This window comes from Manis javanica, chromosome 1 (assembly GCF_040802235.1).
Source record: "Manis javanica isolate MJ-LG chromosome 1, MJ_LKY, whole genome shotgun sequence".
NCBI lineage: Eukaryota > Metazoa > Chordata > Mammalia > Pholidota > Manidae > Manis > Manis javanica.
The window spans coordinates 45,237,994-45,258,024 of NC_133156.1; the positions used below are offsets into that span (position 1 = coordinate 45,237,994).

The window sequence follows — 20,031 nt, forward strand, 5'->3', positions numbered from 1 at the left end:
CTCTGTACTTTAGTTCAGATATTTTATTACTCAGTCTTTGGGTTCACTAATCTTATCTTGTAGTCTTCAATCTCCTATTAAAGCCATCTAATAACATCTTAATATTGACCATTGCACTTTTTTTTTTTTTTTTTTTTTTTTGGAGAGCAAGGTACAGGCTTTTATTTAGAGATACAGTGAAAGGACAGAGCTCCTGGCTCATGCCAGAAGGGGACAAGAGAGTCCTGACCATTGCACTTTTTGGTTCTAGAGTAAGTTTGACAAACTGTAGCACCTGGACCAAATAGACCCCACCACCTGTTTTTGTAAGTAAAATCTGATTGGATTATAGTCACATCCACTTGTTTGTGTATTGTGTATTCCTGCTTTTACATTACAGCAGTGGAGTTAAGTACTTGTGATAGAAATCGTATGGCTCAGAAAGCCCAAAGTATTTACAAATAGGTGCTTTAAAAAAAAGTTTGCTATCCCTAGTCTAAAATGTTTATTTGTTCTGTATATGGATTCCAGTTCTCTGTTGAAATTAATGTACTTCGTTCATCATTTCTCCAGTTATTTTAATGATTTTCTAATAATTATTTTAGAGTCTTTGACTACCATTTTCAATAAGTGGATAGTTTCTAGGTCTACTTCTACTGTCTGATTTTTCTTATAATTTATACCATGTTTTTCTGATTCTTCTTAAGTCTCAACTTTAAATAATTATATTCCAGTCATTGTTTATAAAAGAATGATACTGACTGAAGTAAATGTTACTTTGTCCAGAGGTATTGGCCCTTTCCTTCAGTAAACAGGTTGAAGGACCACTTACAATTCAAACAAATTAATCTGTATTGGGCCTGAGATTCTTTTTATTGAGACACAATTCACAAATGTCTGAAGTGCAAGTTCTGTAGTATGTTTGTTAATTTGTCCTCTAGTGATGTTTTTTTATCTAAGCACCATGAGGCTGCACATTCCCCTCTTTCCTGGTGAACTTCTTTCTCTTTTTATTAGCATCCTGGCATGTGGCTGCCAGTTCCTCCCTGAAATGGTGCTTTTTGGAGGTTTTGAGCCTAACTATTTGGCTTCCCACCTTACAGAGATTCAAAATCTGGCAAAGAGAGCTTCAGTGTGTATTTTTACAAGCCCCTTTAGAATAACTCTGATGCTAAAACACTGTGGGACTGGGATTTATTTCACTCTGGCTTTCTAGTCAGGCTCCATGTTCTCTACTGCCATAGCACCCAGCAAATTCCCTTTGAGAAAACCACCTATATATTTGGGGCACTTCTAGATTTCAATTTGCCATGCCAGACAGCATGGCCCCAAAATTCTTCTGCTTTCCCTTTCACCTATTAGAGGCCTTCTGCCTCTAGTTAGGGGTCATCAATCTTACATACTTCTCTAAGGGGAAAAAAAAATCCAGCTGATGATCTCAACTCACCCAGGAAAGCTCTTCTCTCTCTAAATCTAATTCATATGGTCTTATTTAATTCCACAGCTCTACAATGTTTTTAGAAGTATAATTTTTTAATTCACTCATTTTTTTTTCAGTTGAAATGATTATTTCAACATATAACAACTTAGTTGGAGGTGGAAATCCCAAATTAAATATAATTCTAACTGGTATGGCTAAGAGCCTGAAATATAAGTCCCAATTTACCTTTCCGCCTTTTCTATTACTGCTCCCTAGCTCATATGCTGTGCTACAACAAAATTGGATTTTTTTAGTATTTTTTAGTAACACACCAAATTTTCCTGCCTCTGAGTGCCTGTTCATGCTGGTCTTAGCAGCTTGTGCCCACTGAAATTCTGTATGTTCTCACAGTCTCACTTAAAATATCACTCTTTTATGCAGTCTTTGCTTAAATCCCCAATGGGAAATGATCTCTCCCTGCTTTAAAACACTCTCCAGATATATTTTACCTTCCTTGTAATATATAATATTTTGTCTTATCTTCTCTGTTTTTATAAAAAATTATTTATCTTTTACCCCTCAATAGACAGATTATAAATGTCTTTCAAGTAAGATGTAGTCAAGTCTTTACAAATAAGGACTGTGCTCAACTCTCTTTATAGATCCTTGCATGTAAATGGTTGAGATGGGGCAACTGATCACTAGACAAGACTCTCTTCTGCCATGGCTATCTCTGCTTCTGTGCTAGGTGAAGAATAGCTGTTATAAAAAATAGCTTTATGTAGGTATAATGACTTGAAAGAAACTGTACATGTTTGATTTGTGCTATTTGACAAGTTGTGACATAAATATATACCCATGAAACAATCATCACAATGAAGATAATAAATGTAGCACTGGAAAGTTTTCTCTCATTCCCCTTTGTAATCTTTCCCTACCACGTCCAAACCCACACAGTGATCTATTTTCTGTTACTAAAGAATAACTTATTTTCCTGAATTTTACATAGTCATACAGTGAGTGCTCTTTTCTTTTAATACATACATGTTTTTGCATGTTGATGGATATTTGGATGGACATAGGTTTTAATGTTTCTTGGATTAACTAAAACTAGAATGGCTGGATCATATGGTAGGTGTATGTGTAACTATTTTAGAAGCTATAAACCTGTTTCCAAAGTGATTTTACCATTTTAAATTAACAAATTTATGAGAGTTTCAGTTTCTCCATATTCTTGCCAATATTTGGTATGGTTAATCTTTTTTACTTTAACTATCCTAATAGGTATGTAGTGGTATCTCATTGCAATTTTAATTTGTTTCTCTAGTGATAAATGGTACTCAGCATTTGTGTATGTCCGTGAAATTATTTGCCGTCTACTCATTTTTTAAACAAGATGTACACACACATATACAAACACACAGAGCCACTTTTGATTAAACCCTAATTAGTTCTCTGACCCAGTATTGTCCAGACTCCCTAACTTATGAATATATAATTGGAATTTAGAGACTTAACTTTTTTGAGTGACTGGGCATATAAAATGTTATCAAAAATACCATGGGCAAACTTATTTCTCCATAGTCTTTGAAGCAAAGGAAGCTAATTTGCAGAGAAATAACAAAATGCATATTTAGAGAGAGGGAGATATAGAAGAGATATACAGAATACTGTTTGGATTCCAAACATCTTTTTAAATTCCAGTTCCTGTTATTCCTGAATTGCAACCACTTTTTGATCTCATGTCTTAGGAGGCACTACTTTCTTTTCACTTGATCTAGGTCAAGTTGTCTTTTATAATTTGCAACCAAAGCTACTCAAGAAATGCTGATCTAATTCACTAAATATCTCTGCAGTCTTGGCAGTAGGTTTTAAAGGTTGAATGATTATTTCACAGCAATTCAAGCATTTATTCTTTGTAAGGTGCCATATTTAGCAAATATAATTTCACTGCATATAAATATACCATATTTTATTGTTTTCATTTCTAGCTTATAATAACCTCTGTATATAGTGTTTTCACAGAATTAATGGCTGGTTAGGGTTAATGACTCTCAACTATGCCATGGGCCATCAACTGTTCTCAGTTGGCCATTAATCCCCAGGAAATGCCTTGTACCTCAATCATTATGGTTTAATTAAGTCATTAAGAAGCTGCTGGTTAATTGCCACATTACAAGCATCAAGAGATGGGCAGGTGGCTGCAAAGACCATAGGAATCACAGCAATCACAAAAACAGAAAAAAGTAATTGTGTTTGTGTGCGTGTGTACAGAATTAGAAAATATTTCTATATATTTATCTGATAATTTTTAATTAAGATGTTCATATGATTACAAAATTTTTTGAACAAAGGAATATAATTACATTAATAATCCCTCATGAAGGTAATCAAATTTCAAATTTTATAAAGAATGATAGTCTAAAAATGTCCTAAGTTGATTTAATATTATTGCATAAAATAAGAATAGTTTGAAATCTAGATGTTTCATCAACTAGTTAAATTGTTTTGGTAAATCTTTGTTTGAGAATGTAAAGTTATACTTTTTACAGAAAAACAATATCAAGAATAAAAGTTTTCACTTATACATCCTACAGATATTAAAAAGATAAGAGAATATTTTGAGCAACTTTATATATATTTAAGTTATATATAATTTTAGCAATTTATATGAAATAAATTCCCTGAAAGATACAAAACTGCCAAAGTTTTCTTAGGAATAGCCAACATAAGTCCCACATTTATTAAAGAAATTGAATTTATGGTAAATTTTTCCCCCTAAGAAAACTCCACAACAAGGTGGCTTCACTAAACATTTAAGAAAGAAAGAATACTTCTACCAAACCTGTTCAAAAATGCATATCTAGACACATGGTCTTCAATCCCGTTCTTCTGAAAGAGAATTTATATAAAAAGAGTGAACAGTTTGAATTTCGTGAAGATGATACTTCAGTTTTGACACTAAGGCTCTGAACTTGATAAGGGAACTTGATATAGTTCCTTTCAAAAAAAATTAAATAAAAAGAAATAGCCAATATCAACATTACTTATGTAAAACGAGTCTAGGCTGGCATGTGCATACAGTGAGACAACAAATTTGACCAGATCTGTACTGTTGGAACTCAACCAGGAGTTGGGAGGGGTGCAAGTTGTAGCGCTCCAAAATCTTACGACTATAGACTATCTACGGTTAAAAGAACATATGGGATTTTAACAGATCCCAGAAATGGGTTACTTTAATTTGTCTGATTTCTCTCAGACTGTTCAAGTACAGTTGGACAATATCCATCATATCATAGACAAATTTTCACAAATGCTAGGGTGCCTAAATAGTTTTCTTGGCTTCACTGGAGTTGGCTGGTAATTATAGATTTGCTTTGTTTATGTCACCGTATTCCTATTATGTTAATATGTGTGCGCAAGTTAGTTAGTAGTTTAAAACCTATACATGCTTAAGGTACTCTACAAGAAGATATGTCAAAGAAATAATCAATCCTCCCATGTTTTCTTCCATATGCTACCTCTATAGCTTTTCTTCTTTCTTCCTAATTACAACCCTTAAATAGAATTCGTGCCTCATACCGAATTTACCAAGTATCATAATTCCTCCAGGTGGTAAAGATACCTCGAGACAAGTGCTGGACATAGAAGCACAGGGCATAAATCTGCAAAGAAGTAAAAAGCTAACCTTTTCAAATATGGCTTCTCTCTCACTTACCAACTTTACATTTCCCTGTATGGCCCCGGAAGATGACTGGTTAGCCAGAAATGGGTAAGATTCCTCAAGGGAGGAACAACCTAAGACAGGCACAGTCACAGGGGGGCCATCAGGTGAGAAATTGGGGAACAACAGTGGTGAAGCATAGAACCTCAGCCCCCCTGTTTTGAGAGAAAGCTTCTGCATCCGTGGATGTTTTATTGCCCTTATCTAGCTCAGATTAGCACATAGTCTACAGGCACACACATGATCATCTACAATTGCTCTCTTCCAACACTAAACTATGTTTTCTACCTTTATCTTGCATCTACCTACCACTTCAGCATTTTATTAAAAATAAAAATAATAATAATAATAAAGGGAGAAATGTGGGATCCACATATAAATCAAGTATAAAAATCAAACGAATATTCATATTTGACCTGATTGTTTATAGTTCATAATGCATGATCAAAACCGAAAGTTTCTGTGATGACTGCCTTTGTACTGTTCACCATGTAAGAACTTATTCACTATGTAAGAATTCGTTCACCATGTAAGAACTTGTTCATTATGCTTCAGAAGATTGGAGGCTGACGAGAATTAGGCTTGAGATGGATTAATGATTGTGCATTGAGCATTGACTCCCCTATACAGAATTTTATTGTTGTTAACAACCATTTCATCAATAAATATGAGAGATGCCCTCTCAAAAAAAAGAAAAATTCTGCTAAATACTTGTAGTACCATTTAAAATACAAGTGATTATGTGGGAAAAAAAAAAGAAATACAAGCCATCAAAATGTGTAATTTCTTAATTGAAGGAGATATAGTCTGCCTTATTCTCTATTCATTAGTCAACTTTCATATGATGTGCAAGTGAAAAAATATTAGCCTTTTTAAATAAAAAGAGCAACTCTATTAAAAAAAAAACTCCAGGATATAAACTATGGGATACCATACAATATAAAAAAAAGGTGTAAGAAGGAATAATACTGAATAAATATAAAAATCTTGTTTTCTCATAATAGGATCCTACTGGAAATTATACATGAACTATTTTCCTAAAGGCATAAATTGTGAGGACCACATAAGTAACTAAGCAAATGTTTAAGGATAAAGTTTATTTTTTTAAGGTAGATATTAATATGTTAATCTTAATTCATTGTCTGACAGGCATTATGAGAATTAATGCTAGGAAAACAAGATGAAATCCAATGAATTTTTAAAAATCAAATTGTTTTCTCTGTCCACATTTCTGAATGGTACAGCTCATCACATTCTTACTCATTAAACAGCATTGCTTTTGATTGTATACATTATACTTGGAAACATTTTGTGCCCATGATACCATTACTCTACACAAGTCTGTGATGAAGAGAATAGTAACTGACAATCTCAGGAACAGAGACAGAGCAAATACATTGGAAAGTTTCCATTAATTAGTTACTGTGGTCATTAGGGCAAAAGTATGTCTGATTTAAAGGTTGTTTAAAACTCAAAGGAATAAGAGTTCTACATATTTTAGCCTAGAGAACAGTTTGGCCTTGAGTAAAGATCAGCTTAGATGGAAATATGTTCCATGATACCAGAAAGGTCTTCATTGTGTACTGTTCCCAATACTAAGATTTTTAAAGGCCAAAAGAAACCTGGTATTTGGCAGCAAGGAGGATGGGAGATGCATATTGTTTTACTAACTTCCTGTGTATCATGATGTTCACATTGCTTTTGAATTCCCCTGCATTAAAATGTCCTTGTTCACTCATTCAGCCAATACATGAGGACCTGTGACAGGAACTGTTTTAAGTCTTGGAAACACAGCAGGGGAACAAGACAAAGTAGGTCCTTCATATCTATAATCTGCAAATATTCTAGTGGGGAAGGAGAATATAATAAACAAACATAGAAGTTTTCAAAGAACTTCAAGTGCCATTCAGTGAAATAAAGCAGGAAGTTTTGACAATTTAGAAAAGGTCATAAGAGAAGACGTCTTACAGACAGTGCCATTTGAAGTGGAATTCAAACGGGCAGAAGAAGCCAGCCTGTGAAGATGAGTGTGGAGGGACAGTTTGAAAGAAGAAGGATTGGCTGACTCACAAACAGTGAAGTGGAAATGAGTAGATGAATCTGGCTACAATATAGCGGGTGAGAGAGGAGCCCAATGAGGTAAGACTGGGGAGGGTTTTGTAAGCAGCTGAGCAGTTGGGGTTTTATGCTAAATTCATTTGCAATCTGTGTGAGAATGTTGAGGCATTGGGAATAAGAGTATGAAATCTCAGGATGATGTCAAACCATACAATCCAGACTTGGGAATCACTGGCATGTGACTGTATTTAGAACAATGAAATCAAATGAATATGTGTCAGTAGAGAACAGAAGCAGCCCCAAGATGGGAAAGCAGGCTGTTCCTACAGTGACTAGGTGCTCTGGAGCTGCATGAATCATGGCCATGTTCTTTGATATTTCTGCCAAGTTGAGGAAGGGGAGTTTAAAGAAGATGAAGAATATAGGTTGTTCCTGGAGGCTCTGTTGAGACGGTTGGGTCCAGTTTAGGAAGTTTGAGAAATAATAGTAGCAGCCCAAGAGAACAGGGTTGAATTCTGTAACTAGGACAGATGTGTGTCCTCTATTTTATTAAGTTCCCATCTTGGAAAATCAACAAATATGATTTGCTTGGAACTTGACATACTACAGTCACAGAGCGGCCAACTTCCCACCCAAGACATGAACCTGATGGCTTTTCAACCTGGAATCTTTTATTGTTTTCTCCACTTCTCAGAGGCCATTCTTTGAGGGGAAATTTGCTATTATCTCCCATAATGCCAGTGCAATGGTTACCAGCTTTCAGCGATTTATATTCAGATAAACATGGTCTTTTGTGAAATATTTTCTTTGTGCTAGCATATACCACAATTGTATTTTAACTTTTTTTAATGTTTCTTTATATGTGTGTCATAAATGGTTCTTCTCTATCAATCCTTTTTTCTCATTAGATTAGAAATAAAAAGAACAAACTTAAGGGAGACACAGGAGAGGCCACTATTTAGGGGGCTTGCAAGCTCTTCCCTAGTGTCAGAGTTTCCTCTAACTTTGCAACATCTTTTATTCCAGTTTCAGCTAATCCTTCTGCTTTTAAGTATGGCCCTCTGGCTAATGTTGACCTGGTCTCATCTAGAAAGTGCTAATCCTGTCAGCTCAGGAAAGTTGCAGGCTGAAACACTTCTGAAAGCCATCATTACCCCTGCTCTCTTCCCAAAGAAACCAAAGCAATAAAAACCACCCATCAGCCAAGGTTCAAACAACAAAATGGAAACCAATATCCATTTTCAGAAAAGGCAGCATTTGATGGAGGAAGTTTGTTAACCATGTGTGAAATGTCTGAGAATGGTTAGGTAATCAACCATGCTCAAAAGCAGGGGCACTGTCTCCCCAGGGCTACAGGGCTGAAGAGAGGGGATAGCATTACTATAACCTAGAAGTGGTCTGTCCAGGGACTGCTGAGGCTGCCCCACGCAGAGAGAGAGAGAAGGATACATACTCAGGTTTCTCCTTTTCTCCATCTCTCCAATCTGCCATTGGTGTCTCCTATTAGCCAAAGCCAGATGGAGGTGATTAGCAGAGGAAGGTGGGAAACGCAGGCTATAGGGATCAGCCCCACTGCCATAGGGGAAGGGCAAGCAGTGGTTCTGAGGGCAGACAGACCTGACACTACCACAAAGTGCTCCAGATTACAGTTCAACAGTGGTAAAGAAACTCTAGCAGGGTCCTACATTTCATAAGGGTAGATGCAGTAAAAATAAGAAAAGCATTTGAGCAGTTTCTGTTCAATCAGACAAACCTCATTCTGAAAAACTACAGTTGTAGGGTAAAGTGCATCTTTTGACATCTGTTTTAAACACAACACGTACATTTTCCAATTTTTTTTTAAAAAACTTACTAATAATTTAGTGTTACTGAAATTCCTACACATCAGAGCTGAATATGCATCCAAGTAAGACTGGGGGAGAAGAAAGCACATTTTGTGCACAGAGTAGCTCTCCACAAGGTAGAGTCAAAACTCCTGACTTAAAATCAGATCTTGGTACACATCTGTTTTCTTTGCAGAGATGTACCAAGTATAGCCTACTGCTGGTAAGTCTGTTCTTTACTTCTAGTTTTTCATAGGTACATAAAAACAGGATAAACATCTAAATATGTCTGAAAGTCAACTAGCTGGTTTTGACTCCTATGAGAAGTGCTAAATTTAATTAGGAAGACAAAGAATCCACTCTGAAAAGCCAACTTTACAATTATGAAATTCTTCATGTGCTAATGTGGTCTGCATACCTTAAAGTGCTCTTACCTGTTTGTTTATTTGCAAAATGCAGTTAGCACCACCTACACTAGCTACATCAAATGATTCTTGTGAGGGCAAAGGCAGGTTAGAAAATGCTTTGAAACTGTATAATTAGGTACCAATGTGAGACAGTATTATCCATGTTAATTTCTTTTCCACTGAAAAGTATTTAATACTTGACATTTTCCATAGCACAAGTCACTTACAAGAAATAGGGCTTAATAAATGATAGCATGTTTCCCCACTGTGACCCATAAGCCTATGATACTTTAAGAAGAATGATGAACAGAATTTACCAATAGAAGAAATTGAGGCTGCAGATGTCCCCAGGTGCTGCAAAATAGTCATTATGGATGACTGTGATCCATGTGCTAAATAAGTACAAGAATAAGTAAATGGTGCTCTGCCCAGTTGAAAGTTTGTAGCCAAGTAACAGCTGCAGTCTTAAAGAAATAAACTCTTATAGGAGTAGCCAAACAACATATGCTTTGTCTTAATTTTCTCTTGCTCAGAATGGAGTTTTACTCCCACTCATACATAACATAACGGGAGTAAATTTTCCCCATTTTCCGGGGCCGGACTGATTCCATCACTAAAATTATAAGTCCGGTTACATAGAAATTCATCTATACCCTGCATCTTAATATTCTAGCCTTCTGTGGGTGGCAAAAGCAAAGTTTTTCTATCACTAGGCCAACTAAGATTAAAGCTGAAATGATGAACCAGAATTTTTGTTTTACAAGACAGCAGAGCTAGTAGAAACTTCTCAGTTTCATTGCGGACGGAGGAGTCAGGGCAGAGCTATGGGAAGGCAGAAGTAGAAACTATGGATGTCATCTTAGCTCACTCCGCAGGACTTTCTTTTTTTTCTTTTTTTTGCTCTCCTTTATTTCTGGTTTATTTAACTCCCCGTAATGATGAAACTTGCCCATATTGTTGCATGTAGCAGTTCATTTCCTGTTTTTGTTCTCCTTTATTTCTGGTTTATTTAACTCCCCATAATGATGAAACTTGCCCATATTGTTGCATGTAGCAGCTCATTTCCTGTTTTTATATTTTTGCTGAGGAGTGTTCCTTTATATGCATATACTACCATTTCTTTATCCATTTTCCTATTGTTGGGCATTTGTTTCTTCTCTGTTATGAATAAAGCCAGCAAAAACATTCTTGTACGTCTTTTTGTAGATATATGTTTAAATTTCTCTTGGGCAACCTAAGAGTTGAATTGCTGGGTTCAGAGGACTGACAGCACTGAACTGAGTCATAGGTGTTTAACTGTATAAGAAAATGACAAACAATTTTGCAAAGCAGATGACCGTGTTATCCTCCCACCAGCCACCAGCAAGGGAGTTTTGGTGGCTTCATATTCTTTCCAGTATGTGACATTGTGGATCCATGTGATTTTGGTGATTCTAGTGGGCATGAAGTAGTGTGTTGGATATTAGTGATGACAGTGAGCCTCCTTGCATTCCTTGTAATGTTAGGGTTAAAGTGCTCAACATTCACCATTAAGTAGGCTGTAAGGTAAACATTTTGTGTAAATGCCTCTTACCAAATTGAGAAAGTCCCCTTCTATTGCCAGTTTGCTGAGTGATTTTATCACAAATGGTTGTTGGACTCTCAAGTGCTTCCACTACGGCTATTAAGAACGTTGTATGTTTTTCTTCTCCTTTATTCCATTAATGAAGAGAATTTCTTGATCTGTTTCACAAATATGAAGACAACCTTATTTATATATTTATATATTGCTGGATTTGATTGCTAATATTTTGCTAAGGACTTGGGTGTCTGTGTTCATGAGGAATATTAGTCTGCAATTTTCGTGATCAGGCTTGTGCTTTAAAAGTCCACTTCTGATTGCTGTGTTGAGAATGGACTCCTCAGGAAACAAGTTTGGAAGCAGAGAGGCCAACAGGGTGATACTGAAGTTATCCAGACAAGAGAGGCTCAGTAGTTAGGTGACTTTGGGCAAGCCAGACACTATTTTGTGGCCTCCATGTATCAACCTGAAATAATGCTTTTTTCTGTTTATGACTTCGTTGCCGTGCCTTTAAAAATCTTCTCCCTTTTTGTTGCCCTTTGGAGCATCTCTCTGCTTGCGAGAGAGCATGCTGCCCATTCATGAATCACTTAACAAAACCAATTGGATCTTCAAATGTTCTTGGTTGAATTTTGTTTTCTAACACAATAACTGGACCATATATGTGAAAGAGTGGCTCTCAAAATACTGGGCATCAGGCAGGAAGGACAGCAAATCACAACTAGATTCCAGCCCCCTAAGCCTGTTCGGGCCCCTTCTCCAAGCCTCAGAGCATCTTCTGGGGCGGCTCCCCGACCGGACATCAGGCAGCCTGAGTGACTCGTGACTCCCTCTTTCCCTCTGTTTCCCCCTGTGCCTCCAGGGCACCGCCCAACTCACTGACCCGCCAACGCCGCCACCCTGAATTCTGCCGATCTACTAAAATGTAGCAGCGAGGGGGGAATGAGACAGGCACACAGATGTCTCCAACGCAGGAAAGGCGCACTGGGCTGTTGGCGATGCAGCTCAGACCGTGCCGCCTTGCGGGTCTCCCTGCGTCCTGGGGAGAAGCTTCAACGACTGAAGCGGGAAGGCCCAGGACCCCTGGGGCTCGGCTCTTCCTCTGCCGAGTGATGGCGCGGACTAGATGATTCCAAGGTCCTGACAGCAAAGACCCCCACGCCTGGGTGCCGAGCAGAGCCCCCCCCACCTCCCGGAAACCGCAAAGCCCAGGGGCTAGGAGTGCAGACGTCACGGGAACCGGTGAGGCCAGCTCCCAACATGTGCCCTTCTCCGCAGTCAGGGGCCGAGGGCCCGTGGACGCTCTAGCGCTACCCCGCCCGGCAGCCGCGCAGCACGTGCGGCGCAGCCCCAGGACCGCGCGCGCCGCCGCCTCCCGAGGCCCGGTGGGGTCGCCCGTAAGACGCCCACGTGCCCCGCAGCCCCGCCCCCGCCCGGGCGGGCGCCCGCGGGGATCGCCGCTCCTCAGGACTTTGTTTTTTAATATAGGTTTTGTTTAATCGTGAGTCAGTGATAATTTGCTTAATTATTCCTTTAATAAATAGTTACACACTACCTACTCTATGCTAGCTCTGTGACTGTCTTCAACTCTGCGGTTCATACAGAGAAATCACCTCGGGGACTCATATCAACTCCTGGGGTATTGAAAACACACATGTACTGAGAGAAACTGTTTAAATAGCTTAAGATCTAAACCTTTAAATGTATGAATATTTAATTTTCAAATCTACTAACATACAAAAAACTTCGGATACTGAAGTAATTCAACCTGAATTTACATATTCTTAGTGGATCATCATTAAAATCTACATCTCCAACCTCTGTTGTCTTTACCTTTAAAATCTTTGTAGTGTCTCAAGTTCAACATTTCTATCAAAGCCTTAAAACTGACCTTTAAATGAAAAAAAGGGGGGTGGTTCCTTTTACTCCTCAGGTGGAATTCTCTCTGTCATTAGATTCTCACATGGCCAGCCCCAAAGCTACCACATCAAACCAGTCATTCCTGCTTCCCATTGCCACCTCTCCAGTGCTGGTCTCCTTGCTTTAATCCGACCAGTGGCATCATTCTCTTAACTGGTGACCCTGTCTATGTACAGCACTATACACTCCTCCCCATAATCTATTTCACACATTGTTGACAAACTAATCCAATATTCCCCAAACTTGATATCAAATACAATCTCTTCTTCAAAAGTTCTCCAATGAGGCACTTCCGGGAAACCCCTCCCGGGGGCGCGCGGAGGTGGGAGCGGTCTAGGACTGCGGGAACCCGCCCCCCGCCCCCCCGCCCCCCCTCCTCCCGCCCCCTCCCCGCCCGCAAGCAGCGCGGGCGGGGCGGGGCTAACCGAAGAGCTGGCCCAGCGCGCGCGTAGCTAGGCAACAAGGAGAGACGCGGCGCGTCCGGACGGCGCGCGCGTAGCTAGGCAACAAGGAGAGACGCGGCGCGTCAGGACGGCGCGCGCGTAGCTAGGCAACAAGGAGAGACGCGGTGCGTCAGGACGGCGCGCGCGTAGCTAGGCAACAAGGAGAGACGCGGCCTCCGGCCGCCCCTGAAGCGCCTCTCAGTCCTGGTTCTCGGCCAGCGGAAGCCGCCCAGGGCCCTGTGGCGCGGAGATGCGCAGGTCTGTGGCGCTCCTGCTCTGTTTGCTGGCCTGCAACGTCTGGAAGGCGGTGACCAAGATGCTGAGGGAGCCTAGCGCGGGAGTCCAAGAGGTCACGCTACAGGTCCATGTCAGTGACGCCAGCACCCATCAGTCTGTCCCAGATGCGCTCATCGAGATTTTCACCAATCAGGTCTCTATCGCCTCTGGCACTGCGGGGACAGATGGTGTTGCCTTCATCAAGTTCCAGTATAAGCTGGGCAGTCAGTTGATCGTCACGGCCACAAAGCACGCCTACGTGCCAAACTCAACCCCGTGGAAGCCCATCCGGTTACCCGTGTTTTCTTCCCTGAGCCTTGGCTTGCTTCCAGAACGATCTGCTACTCTAATGGTATATGAAGATGTTGTCCAAATAGTATCAGGATTCCAAGGTGCCCGGCCACAGCCTCGTGTGCATTTCCAGAGAAGAGCTCTGCGATTGCCTGAGAACACCAGCTATAGTGACCTGACCGCTTTCCTCACGGCCGCCAGTTCCCCCTCAGAGGTGGACAGTTTTCCTCTTCTGCAAGGATTAGATGGAAATGGAACAGGAGACGGCACCAGGTACGACCTGACGCCAGTCACAGCCGTCAGTGTCCACTTGCTCGGCAGTGATGGAACAGCAGTGCTGGTGGATGGGCCCATTTATGTCACCGTGCCCCTGGCCACACAGAGCAGTCTAAGGCACAATGCCTGTGTCGCAGCATGGCAGTTCGACCAGAAGCTGGGAACGTGGCTGAAGAGTGGTCTAGGCCTTGTCCACCAGGAAGGCAGTCAACTGACGTGGACATACATTGCCCCTCAGTTGGGGTACTGGCTGGCGGCCATGTATCCCCCCAACCCAAGTCCCGTTGTCACACAGGACATTAGCACATACCACACGGTGTTTCTTTTGGCCATTTTAGGAGGAATGGCTTTCATACTTTTGGTTTTGCTGTGTCTCCTTTTATATTATTGCAGGCGGAAGTGCTTAAAACCCCGTCAGCAGCACAGAAAACTGCAGCTTCCTGCCGCCCTGGAGAGTTCCAAAAGAGATCAGTCAACCTCCATGTCCCACATCAACTTGTTGTTTTCCCGGCGTGAGTCGGAATTCCCAGGCCCGCTCTCTGTCACCAGCCATGGCCGCCCGGGTACCCCAGGCACAAAGGAGCTGATGAGTGGAGTCCACTTAGAAATGATGTCTCCCAGTGGAGGGGGGGACATGCGCACCCCCATGCTAAAGCTTTCCTACAGTACCTCACAAGAATTCAGCTCCCGAGAGGAACTTGTGTCTCATAAGGAAGAGGACAAATGCCAAATCTCCTTTGAGAACCTGACGCCAAGCGGGACGTTGGGAAAAGACTGCTGTAAATCTGTTGAGAGTTTCCCCTTAAAGTCCAGAATATCTGTGGAAAGAGAAGGCTACGAGTCCTCTGGCAACAGTGACTACAGGAGGAGTTACAATGCCATGCTGTCACAGCCCTTATTTGAAAAGCAAGACAGAGACAGCCAGGCCTCCGGGAACCATATTTCCACAGGAAGTAAGCTCACTGTTCAGGAACACATGTACCCTACACCCTCATCTCCTGAAAAAGAACAGCTGCTGGACCGCAGACTTACGGGACGTATGAAGTCGAGATCAGTAGATCACTTGGAAAGACCCACATCCTTTCCACGGCCCGGACAGTTGATCTGCTGCAGTTCCGTTGACCAGGTCAATGACAGTGTTTACAGAAAGGTGTTGCCTGCGTTGGTCATCCCCGCTCACTACGTGAAAGTCCCAGGGGACCATTCCTATGTCGGCCAGCCCCTGGTCATCCCGGCTGACCAGCAGCTTGAGATCGAAAGGCTGCAGGCAGAGCTGTCCAGTCCTCATGCAGGGATCTTCCCTCACCCCTCCTCCCAGATCCAGGCCCAGCCCCTGTCCTGCCAGGCCATCTCTCAGCAGCACTTGCAGGACGCAGGTACCCAGGAGTGGACCCTGCAGAACACATCCATGTCAAAGTCCCTCTCCATCCCAGTATTCCTGAATGATGCGGCCTTGGCTCACATGAACAGCGAGGTCCAGCTCCTGACCGAAAAGGCTGTGATGGAGCTTGGGGGTGGGAGGGTACTCCCACACCCCCGGGCGTGGTTTGTCTCCCTGGATGGCAGGTCCAACGCACATTTTAGACATTCCTACATTGATCTCCAAAGAGCTGGGAGGAACGGAAGTAATGATGCCAGTTTGGATTCTGGTGTGGATATGAATGAAACAAAATCTGCCCGGAAGGGAAGAGGAGACCCTTTGTCTCTTCCACAGAACCACCCCGCTGTCCAGGAGCATCCGCAGAAAGAGTCTAGGGCTGCGGACAGCAGGTCCTACACGCAGCTTGCGTACCTGGATGACATGGACCAAAGTGGCAGTGAGTGTGGCACCACCGTCTGCACCCCCGAGGACAGTGCCCTGAGATGCCTGCTGCATGGCCCTGGTCGGAGATGCGGCAGCCAGCTGTCCAGCCTGCAGGAAGACACGACAAAACGAACTTCAGATGTTCCCCAGGAGCCACTGGCCAGTTCGCGACAGAGGTCTGCTCAGGAGGAGGAGGAGGAGGATGACCAGGGCAAAGACAAGATGAGCCCCTGGCAGAAATGGGAGGAGAGGCCCCTGATGGCAGTTAATTAACATTAAGTGAGCTTTCACAGAGCCACCCACCAGGGGAATATAATAAAATTGCCAAAAATTCTTTCTTAAGGAAGCACTTACCTGTGCAGAGGAAGTTGAACAACAGCAGCCGTGTAAGTGGGTGGACTTCTCCTGCATCACTGCTTGCTGTGTAAATGTCAGAAGGTAATTAGAGTCAATACTCAGAGGAAAGGACGATGTTAATGGATGCCTCACCTCCAGGGAGATGGCCAAATGTGTCTGAATGTCGTCCCACGTACTTGATGTCCACCCAGGACACTGAGAAACCACACATGACATTTAGGTTCTTATGATGACCTCAGTTCTCCCTCAGATTCCGGGAACAGATGAAACTCTTTTTGCATCGCTTCAATCAATTTTATCATGATAATGCCCCTGCGAAGTTATTGAGAAATTAGCGTGGCACTTATTGTACTGAGGTGCGCATTATCTCCGAGGAAGCTGTGCATCGCTGCTTTGTGCTCTTGCTTTGCTTAGGTTATTGCTTTGGTTAGACTTCCTTTCAGGTTTGCTTTTTTTAAAACACAATTTGATTATAAGGGTTTTAGTCCTTCGTTCTTGTATGTCCTGCTTCTCTGCTTCTCTATTCCACGTTTCCTTTCAGAAACTCCTGAGTGTCATCTCTTAACATCCGAGGCTTTTAATGAAATCATTCTGAAGTTTTTATCAGCTGAGAGTCCTTCAATTCTGGTCCCAGTAACTCCAAGTGCCTTTTTTACAGTGACAACAGGCAGTCCCTTCACTTTTCTGTTTTTCTTAACTCCTTTAATTGAGCTGCCTGGATTTTATAAAGCTGTTAAATGATACCCCTTTTCTTTAAAATGCATGCTGCCAAGTGCTCATCTGTGCCCAGAATTCCCATTTCAGCGCAGTATTCTCTCTAGTCCTCCTGTGTGACGTGGAATCTGTTTAGCTAAGGTACACTAGAGGACACTTTAGAGATCCCCTGCCTGCCTCCATCCTCTGGCCACTAGCCACTGTTATGGTTTCACTGGCTGTTTGTATATATGGTAACTATTAACTCTGCAATCCTATGGGCTGAGCTTGCTCACCAAACATGGAGTATGGACTGAGCAAGTGAACTGAATGTGATTATTTAAAAAAATCTTATGTACTATACAGAGGTGCCAGAATGACTCTTCTGTGCATTCTCCTTAAAGGGCTGCTTGGTTATCCAAAAATGAAAATTCAAAATAAACTCTGAAAAAAAAAAAAAAGAAAAAAGTTCTCCAATGAATTGCTTTTCCCTTCATAATAAGTTCACATTTTTACTTTTTATGCTATGTATGCTCTCATAGACATCTTGCCCTGGAAGTCTTTTGAAAATGTCCTTGTTTAAATATACTTGCAACATTCCTTCTCAGAGACTCCGGAAAGGCTTTTCTGAGTGCTGTTCCTTTACGATTGTTCTTTTATCAATATTTATAACATGTACCATGCTTACTATTTGAGACTTCATTAAACTACTTCACACGGTTAATTGCCTTTGTTCAACTCATTTCTCTCGAATTACATTGTAAGATCCTATGGACAGGATTTGGCCTTGAATTTCTCTACATTTGTATTTAAAATATTTTCTCTTCAGCATACAGCCAATGCCCCAACTCTAGTGTGCATAGAGAATATTTGGTGGCCATGTTAGTGATGCTTGTTGTCTGTTGAAGGAAGAAAAATCTCACTACCATATAACAACACAAAGAGAACAAGAAAGAAACAATAATTTTAAACGTAGGAACATATTTAGTTCTAAATTAATTTAATGAATATTTAAAAGTACCAGTAGTAGGCAATCATTACTCAATAGTCTTTCAGGAAAATCTCAATTTGTCAGGATCTGTTAAGTTTCCTTTGTTTTTCAGGGAAGTGGACTTTGGGGTATCCAGTTTTGAATCTAAGTACAGATTTACTTCCTCATAGAAAACAACTTCACAAAATACTTAAATAAAAAAGAACAAATGGCCTTCTGTATGTATTTGCATACGTTTTCTCCTTCCTTCAAATTCTAAAACACAGTAAAATTGAGATATTCATGATAAATTGTCACAGCCCCATAGCCTATAATTCTGTCAATAGAACTTCTATCCACTCTCCACAAAGCCCAAAGCCCTTGAATATACAGAATTAGGAAATAAACTCATTGACTTAAACCCAGGGACACAAATCCCTAATCAGAACCCAAGCACTTATTATGAGACTGGGTCTTCCGTTTCCATGCAAAGAATGTAGAGGTGTGTTGTACATCTGGAAATTAACTGAGTTCATATGGCGTGGATACAAGCAATAGTTACTAAACAAGTGAGCAAGACACAAAAGCATCTGAGCTGGTCGATCAGTGTGCTGTAGGGAGAGGAGCCTGTGGCTGTTTTTTCTTCCCCTCTCCCTCTTCTCTTTGACAGCCAGCAGCACATGAACATTATTTGTTAGACTATTCTACCCATGCAGTTTTTCACTTTGGTTCAAGGAAATGAAAACTGGCATTGCTCTTTCCCACATGGATTGAAAGAAGTCAATACGATAGTGAAAATATTGCTGATTCTAGGGATCTGGAACATCAGAATGCCTCTAAATTTCAAGTGATCCTTATCATGAGGCCTGAACTTTATATTTTATTAAGAAGTAAATTACTGAGTGCTTTTTCGAAAAGCCTTTAAACAGATGGCACTAAAGCACCCTTATGAAATTATAGATGAATCATCAATGATAAAGTCTACATATCACTATTATATCACACATTAGGTTCAATATATGGAGAAAAAATTAAGTATGATCCAAATGATTGTGTTATTGTGACAATTTTTATGTCACCATCTATGAATTCATCATTATAGTCTTTAAAAATACCATATATCACAACATAGTTGGCAATTCAAATAAAAAGAAAAAATTAAAAATACATGAATCAGGTTATGTTTTAGAGTTTTCTCAATTTTTATTTGATAGTTCAATAATAGTGAATTATGTTTTCACTTTGTAGCATACCTTTCAGTGAACCAAATCCCCTTTTATAATCTTTTCATTATCTTTTTATAGAGAATCCCACAGTACACCACTATGCATTTACTGCTATTTAAGTTAAGATGTTAGATAGGAAGCCTTGTGAAGACATAAGTGTCTAGCAATGATAGACAATTATAGGAAATAAAGATATTATCAAATACCTGAATAACTGTTAACACATGTCATGAGCTTAGTCCTTTCTCCATCTATTATTATTTTATTATCATTTGTGATTAATTCATTTTTTTCATTTACTCTCATTTGTTTTGGTGTGTATTTGCAAAGACTTCTTCAAAGTTCAAACTTATCTTTGCTCTGTGTCTGCAACTTCCTTAATTTCTGTAAAACGAATCTGTTGCAGTGGAACTGTGAGCTGTTTAAACATGGAAACTTTGTGAGTCTCATCTTATTCCTGAAATGGCATCTAGCACATGGCAGACAGTGGGTTAATATATGAGGGACGATCAAGTGTGTATGCTTGAAATTTGAAATAAAAGTTGGCAAATAAGGGGCTTTAATGAGGAAATTATTTTACAAAATTAAATTGTTCATCCAATGTGATTTTATAAGTAAGCACTTTTCCCATTTTATAACTCAGAGCAGCTGTTTTAAACAAAAAATGCAATAATTAATTTAGATGCATATTTTTTTTGGCTCTGCTTAATTTTATAACATTATCAAATCAAGTCTATAAATTAAATAACAGATAATATACCCAGATATAAGAAAAGCAAATGGGAGTCAAAAGAAGAGTAAGA

At 40.5% G+C, this 20,031-nt stretch overlaps 1 pseudogene; it reads left to right on the forward strand.

Moving 5' to 3' along the window:
* The first annotated feature begins 13,499 nt into the window (after positions 1 to 13,499).
* On the forward strand, positions 13,500 to 17,744 carry LOC140848431 (protein FAM171A1 pseudogene; annotated as a pseudogene).
* Positions 17,745 to 20,031: the final 2,287 nt, after the last annotated feature.